This window comes from Ranitomeya imitator, chromosome 9, assembly GCF_032444005.1.
Source record: "Ranitomeya imitator isolate aRanImi1 chromosome 9, aRanImi1.pri, whole genome shotgun sequence".
In the NCBI taxonomy this organism is placed as follows: domain Eukaryota; kingdom Metazoa; phylum Chordata; class Amphibia; order Anura; family Dendrobatidae; genus Ranitomeya; species Ranitomeya imitator.
Genome location: NC_091290.1, coordinates 68,513,686 through 68,521,329, shown reverse-complemented (window position 1 = coordinate 68,521,329; position 7,644 = coordinate 68,513,686). Strand labels below are relative to the sequence as shown.

General features: G+C 47.0%; 1 protein-coding gene across 2 annotated transcripts in view; it reads left to right on the top strand.

The window, feature by feature from the left end:
• BDNF (brain derived neurotrophic factor) overlaps nt 1–7,644 on the top strand; it is an 86,099-nt gene that overhangs the window by 28,693 nt on the left and 49,762 nt on the right. The gene's annotated exons all lie outside the window — the stretch shown is intronic.

The following is a 7,644-nucleotide window of genomic DNA, read 5'->3' as shown; positions in this document are numbered from 1 at the left end:
GCATTGTGCAGAGGTAGCAGAGCTGGCTGGCATTGTGCAGAGGTAGCAGAGCTGACTGGCATTGTGCAGAGGTAGCAGAGCTGACTGGCATTGTACAGAGGTAGCAGAGCTGGCTGGCATTGTGCAGACGTAGCAGAGCTGGCTGGCATTGTGCAGATGTAGCAAAGCTGGCTGGCATAGTTCAGATGTAGCAAAGCTGGCTGGCATAGTTCAGATGTAGCAAAGCTGGCTGGCATTGTGCAGATGTAGCAGAGCTGACTGGCATTGTGCAGATGTAGCACAGCTGACTGGCATTGTGCAAATGTAGCAGAGCTGGCTAGCATTGGGCAGATGTAGCAGAGCTGGCTGGCATTGTGCAGATGTAGCAGAGCTGACTGGCATTGTGCAGATGTAGCAGAGCTGGCTGGCATTGTGCAGATTTAGCAGAGCTGGCTGACATAGTTCAGATGTAGCAAAGCTGGCTGGCATTGTGCAGATGTAGCAGAGCTGACTGGCATTGTGCAGATGTAGCAGAGCTGACTGGCATTGTGCAGATGTAGCACAGCTGACTGGCATTGTGCAAATGTAGCAGAGCTGGCTAGCATTGGGCAGATGTAGCAGAGCTGGCTGGCATTGTGCAGATGTAGCAGAGCTGACTGGCATTGTGCAGATGTAGCAGAGCTGGCTGGCATTGTGCAGATTTAGCAGAGCTGGCTGACATAGTTCAGATGTAGCAAAGCTGGCTGGCATTGTGCAGATGTAGCAGAGCTGACTGGCATTGTGCAGATGTAGCAGAGCTGGGTAGCATTGGGCAGATGTAGCAGAGCTGGCTGGCATTGGGCAGATGTAGCAGAGCTGGCTGGCATTGTGTAGATGTAGCAGAGCTGGCTGCCATTGTACAGATGTAGCAGAGCTGGCTGGCATTGTGCAGAGGTAGCAGAGCTGGCTGGCATAGTGCAGATGTAGCAGAGCTGGCTGGCATTGGGCAGATGTAGCAGAGTTGGCTGGCATTGTGCAGATGTAGCAGAGCTGGCTGGCATTGTGCAGATGTAGCAGAGCTGGCTGGCATTGTGCAGATGTAGCAGAGCTGGCTGGCATTGGGCAGATGTAGCAGAGCTGGCTGGCATTGTGCAGAGGTAGCAGAGCTGGCTGGCATAGTGCAGATGTAGCAGTGCTGGCTGGCATTGGGCAGATGTAGCAGAGTTGGCTGGCATTGTGCAGATGTAGCAGAGCTGGCTGGCATTGTGCAGATGTAGCAGAGCTGGCTGGCATTGTGCAGATGTAGCAGAGCTGGCTGGCATTGTGCAGATGTAGCAGAGCTGGCTGGCATTGTGCAGATGTAGCAGGGCTGGCTGGCATTGTGCAGATGTAGCAGGGCTGGCATTGTGCATGGTGAGCCCTCGGTTCACACCTGCAGTAGCCACATTGTCATTTCCCAATGCTTTGTGCCACATGACAAACTCTGTTCCCCACATGAATGGGCTCTTACCATTATCACTGGCTGTTAGATGTATGTCCTGTAAATTATCCTATTATAATCCAGAAAGTTAAATGCTACTCATTATTATCATGTAAAATATGCCAGATGATTGCTGCTGACACTGACATCTCCTTCATAAAGGAAGTTGTTTACATATTTACACAATTCTAAAGTAAACAAATGATGATAATGTAAATATTTGTTTTATTGGTAACTTAATGTAATGCAGAAACATAAGGGAATTTGTCAGGAAACTCTTTGCATCATTTGTGCGTCATAACCCAGGATCCGCTTACCCTCGGTGCTAAGGCTGGCGAGTAATAATAGTCCATTGTGCCACATGACAAAGTCAGCCCTGCTACATCCACTGTTGTTACGCACATGGCTTTCCATTGGAGAGCAATTATAAATCATGTTCCACAAAATATTTGTCATGGCGCCAGTTACATAAGGAAGGCTGCAAAAAAAAAAGAAGAAAGAAATAGAGAATATTTTTATCTGGCTGCAACTCCCATCTCTCTGCGCTCAGACTATAAATACAGGATCTCCCCAGGTGATCACATTTGCATTTCAAATAACAGCAGCAAAGTACTGACTACCATGCCAGGGCTTCACCACCAGAGACTTGGCAGGAGATATTAGGGAAAGTTGGGCGTGTGGAAGGTGTATGTTTAGCTCCCATCAGGGTGACATTATTCTTTTATGATGTTGTGTGTTGCTGGGGAAGAGGCAGGCTCTGTCGCTTTAAGTGCCCAGCATTTCGGTGGAGTGGATAGGAGTTTGACCAATAGAAGTACAAAGAGGATCCTAAATAATTTCTCACTGACAAAAGCCAGGACATTCTGGTCTAAATGGCTTGCTAAACTCAACAAGCAAGGGCTATAGGAAGGAGCACAGAACTGGATTCTGATCTTCCTCATAATCATTTCATGAGACATTGGAGCTGCTAGCTGTCACTCAGGCGCTGCAATCAATCTGCTTTCTAATCACCAGCATGAGAGTATCTGTGAGCGCTCCAAACTTTCATCGAAATACTTTATCTGCACCTAAACTAAAGGGTCTTTAAAAAGCTGACACTTACAGAAGGTAGGAGGCTACTGGGGAGAAAGAAGAAGGGTCTACTGGGGAGAAGAAAGGAAGAGAGTGGGAAGAGGGGGCTACTGAGGAGAAAGAAGAAGGGTCTACTGGGGAGAAGAAAGGAAGAGAGTGGGAAGAGGGGGCTACTGAGGAGAAAGAAGAAGGGTCTACTGGGGAGAAGAAAGGAAGAGAGTGGGAAGAGGGGGCTACTGAGGAGAAAGAAGAAGGGTCTACTGGGGAGAAGAAAGGAAGAGAGTGGGAAGAGGGGCTACTGGGGAGAAAGAAGAAGGGTCTACCGGGGAGAATGAGGAAAGAGAGAGGGAAGAGGGGGCTACTGGGGAGAAAGAAGGGTCTACCGGGGAGAATGAGGAAAGAGAGAGGGAAGAGGGGGCTACTGGGGAGAAAGAAGGGTCTACCGGGGAGAATGAGGAAAGAGAGAGGGAAGAGGGGGCTACTGGGGAGAAAGAAGGGTCTACCGGGGAGAATGAGGAAAGAGAGAGGGAAGAGGGGGCTACTGGGGAGAAAGAAGGGTCTACCGGGGAGAATGAGGAAAGAGAGAGGGAAGAGGGGGCTACTGGGGAGAAAGAAGGGTCTACCGGGGAGAATGAGGAAAGAGAGAGGGAAGAGGGGGCTACTGGGGAGAAAGAAGGAAGAGAGTGGGAAGAGGTGGCTACTGGGGAGAAAGAAGAAGGGTCTACCGGGGAGAATGAGGAAAGAGAGAGGGAAGAAGGGGCTACTGGGGAGAAAGAAGGAAGAGAGTGGGAAGAGGGGGCTACTGGGGAGAAAGAAGAAGGGTCTACCGGGGAGAAGGAAGGAAGAGAGTGGGAAGAAGGGGCTACTGGGGAGAAAGAAGAAGGGTCTACCAGGGAGAATGAGGAAAGAGAGAGGGAAGAGGGGCTACTGGGGAGAAAGAAGAAGGGTCTACCGGGGAGAAGGAAGGAAGAGAGTGGGAAGAAGGGGCTACTGAGGAGAAAGAAGAAGGGTCTACCGGGGAGAATGAGGAAAGAGAGAGGGAAGAGGGGGCTACTGGGGAGAAAGAAGGAGGGTCTACCAGGGAGAAGGAGGGAAGAGTGGGCTACTGGGGAGAAAGAAGAAGGGTCTACCAGGGAGGAAGAGAGAAGAGGGGGCTACTGGGGAGAAAGAGAGAGGGAAGAAGGGGCTACTGGGGAGAAAGAAAAAGGGTCTACCAGGGAGGAAGAGGGAAGAGGGGGTTACTGGGGAGAAAGAAGAAGGGTCTACCGGGGAGAAATAAGGAAGAGAGTGGGAAGAGGGGCTACTGGGGAGAAAGAAGAAGGGTCTACCAGGGAGGAAGAGGGAAGAGGGGGCTACTGGGGAGAAAGAAGAAGGGTCTACCGGGGAGGAAGAGAGAAGAGAGTAGGAAGAGGGGGCTACTGGGGAGAAAGAAGAAGGGTCTATTGGGGAAAAAGAAGGAAGAAGGGGCTACTGGGGAGAAAGAGGAAAGAGAGAGTGAAGAAGGGGCTACTGGGGAGAAAGAAGAAGGGTCTACCGGGGAGAAGGAAGGAAGAGAGTGGGAAGAGGGGGCTACTGGGGAGAAAGAAGAAGAGTCTACCGGGGAGAAGGAAGGAAGAGAGTGGGAAGAGGGGGCTACTGGGGAGAAAGAAGAAGGGTCTACCAGGGAGGAAGAGAGAAGAGAGTAGGAAGAGGGGGCTTCTGGGGAGAAAGAAGAAGGGTCTATTGGGGAAAAAGAAGGAAGAAGGGGCTACTGGGGAGAAAGAAGAAGGGTCTACCGGGGAGAAGGAAGGAAGAGAGTGGGAAGAGGGGGCTACTGGGGAGAAAGAAGAAGGGTCTACTGGGGAGGAAGAGGGAAGAGAGTGGGAAGAGGGGCTACTGGGGAGAAAGACGAAGGGTCTACTGGGGAGGAAGAGGGAAGAGAGTGGGAAGAGGGGGCTACTGGGGAGAAAGAAGAAGGGTCTACTGGGGAGGAAGAGGGAAGAGAGTGGGAAGAGGGGGCTACTGGGGAGAAAGACGAAGGGTCTACCTGGGAGATGGAAGGAAGAGATTGGGAAGAGGGGGCTACTGGGGAGAAAGAAGAAGGGTCTACTGGGGAGGAAGAGGGAAGAGAGTGGGAAGAAGGGGCTAATGGGGAGAAAGAAGAAGAGTCTCCCAGGTAGTAAGAGGGAAGTAAGAGGGAAGAAGAGAGGGTTACTGGGGAGAAAGAAAATGAGTCTACCAGGGATTAAGAGGGAAGATCGGGTTACTGGGGACTTGGAAGATAGAGAATGATGGGCTACTGGAAAGTGAGAGAAAGGTGCTACTGGGGTAGGAGATTGCTGCTAACTGAAAGTAGGAAAAAGGGTCACTAAGAAATAAGGGAGTGAGGGAAAAGGGCTACTGGGTTGTAACAAGTAAAGGATACTGGTGGTAGGGATCTAAAGGAGTATAAGAGAAAGGGTCTAGGGGAAAAATAAGAAGGTGATACCAAGGAGTGGGAAGAAGGGCAACTGGGAAGTTAGAAGGGGGTCTTAGGAAGTAAGAATGGGCTACAGAAAAAGGGAAGACAGAGCTGCTAGTTAGAAAACATAAAGGGCTATTGGAATGAGGGGGCTACCAAGTAGGGAGAAGAAGGATCCACTATGAAGTGTGCAAGAATAAGTAGTCAGTGCTACCGGGGAATTTGAGGAAAGGGCTACTAAAGAATAAGGGACTATAGGGAGGTACGGGTGATGGGCTACCGTGGAGTTTGAAAAAGGAAAAGGCAGAGACATGGGACGTTGTGGAGTAAGAGATTACTGAGGATGAAGGCTTCTAGAAATAGGGTTAGATACAAATAGGAGGAAGCTCTGCTTAGGGTAACAGGCTATGGAGGATATAATAAGGAGCTACCATGAAGTAAGGGACTACGGGGAGTAGGAGGCTACTTGGGCAGGTATTGGAGATAAAGGCTGCAGGGGATGGAGAGGCTTATGGGGAAGTGTCTACACAGGGACTGTGCTTGTGTGACGCCGGGATTTAAGAATGTCTGATATGTTTCCCAACAAGGGGACATAACCTGTATTTGATGCTGGAGGCGCCACTCCGGCATGACATAGCTTAGGGAGGGAAGGCACTCACGCGCATTCTCTAGCTAGGAATGTCTGTGCACTGCTCCCTGGCACAGATGTAGCTGTGCTGAAATTGTTATTTAACTCTTTCGAAAACTTCTGAAGATAATGTAATGGATCCTCTCATTATGGGCTATAGACTGTGACGGTTCTAGTCATCTCTCTGTGGTTGTGAAGGAGTTACATTGTCATTGCATTGTGGCATCTGTCATGGATCCATGTATGATGAAAGCTTGGTGTGATCCTTCTGATTGATGGCTGACGGCAGAGTGAACTGATGGAGAAGCCATGGATCCCATCAGTTGCTCATCTCTTGCTGCTTCTTGTAGGCTCCCTGGCTTCTAAGGGGTTAATCGGGATTGCCTGCCCCCAGCAGAGCTGTCATTCCCTGCTCTCTGCTCCCAGTCCTTGCATTGGCTGCTGGTGTCGCTCCCCAGTCCCAGGCTCTGGCATATCTATGTGTTGGATATAGTTTAGCAAACCCTGCTAAAGTCTTTCTAAATCTTTTAGTGAAAGTTACATTTACTAACGATGATCAAATCATAGAAAGTAAAATGTAATGCCTGCAAATGAATGTGAATAGAGCTCACAGTGAGACCTGGACCAAAGCCATACACTTCTATTTTCTCCCAGACAATGCGGATTAGAAGTGTGAGGGCGCCCTCTAGTGGTCATCACACAGAACTGAATGTAGGATTCCCTCTGTGGATGCTCTTACCTCACCAGAAATTCAATATCGTGACGATAAACAACATGAAGCCGCCCTGTTTATTGCCATTTACTGTCAATTGATTTTTCCCGCTTACGTTTCCTTAGTGGAAATTCTAATTTTGTATTTATTAGCTGGAATGAGCTTACTATCATTATGGTAAGCGGAGGTTTACGTAGTTGTGTAGTATGGCTGAAAAAAGACATATGTCCATTAATATAATACAAGGGATGAAAAAAGATAGGAATGAATGAATTAATGAATGAATGAATGAATGAATGAATGAAAGGGGCGTAGGTAAGACTCAGTATCCCATGAAATTATGAGACAGGAGATGATGGAATGTGTGCAGGAAGGCGCCCCCTGCAGGCCGGGTAGGGAACGCAGTGTTTGATATATATGAAGTGCAGCGGAGAACGTTCTTGGCTCATGTAGGTAGGTTGTTCATCTACAGAGGTGACTTTCATAAGGAATTGTCTGGGGTTTTGTGATACTAATAAGATTGTCTTATAATCTTATCTTAAATCTGCATCTTTTGCAGACAGTGATATAGGATGGGGGGTGATTTAGAAAACTGGTGAAATAAAGTGTCACAGACAACCCCTATAAGACCGATAGAAAACATGATATATTACCATTGTTGTGCATGGGATAGTCTGCATTCGTCACTTTGTCGCTGTATACATATAGCAGAGATGAGGTTGTCATTCATCTACGGTTTTACATAGGACTGCAGATAAATGTAGCTGCAGTTATTTCAGTTATCTACTGCTACAGATAGATGATAGATGATAGATAATAGATAGATAATAGATAGATAGATAATAGATAGATAGAGAGAGAGATAGATAGATAATAGATAGATAGATAGATAGATAGATAATAGATAGATAGAGAGAGAGATAGATAGATAGAGAGAGAGATAGATAATACATAGATAGATAGATGATAGAGAGATAGATGATAGATAGATAGATATATAGATAGATAATAGATAGAGAGAGAGATAGATAGATAATAGATAGATAGATAGATAGATAGATAGATGATAGATAGATAGATAGATAATAGATAGATAGATAGATGATAGAGAGATAGATGATAGATAGATAGAGAGATAATAGATAGATAGATAATAGATAGATAGAGAGAGAGATAGATAGATAGAGAGAGATAGATAATACATAGATAGATAGATGATAGAGAGATAGATGATAGATAGATAGATAGATAGATAGATAATAGATAGATAGATAGATGATAGAGAGATAGATGATAGATAGATAGAGAGATAATAGATAGATAGATAATAGATAGATAGAGAGAGAGATAGATAG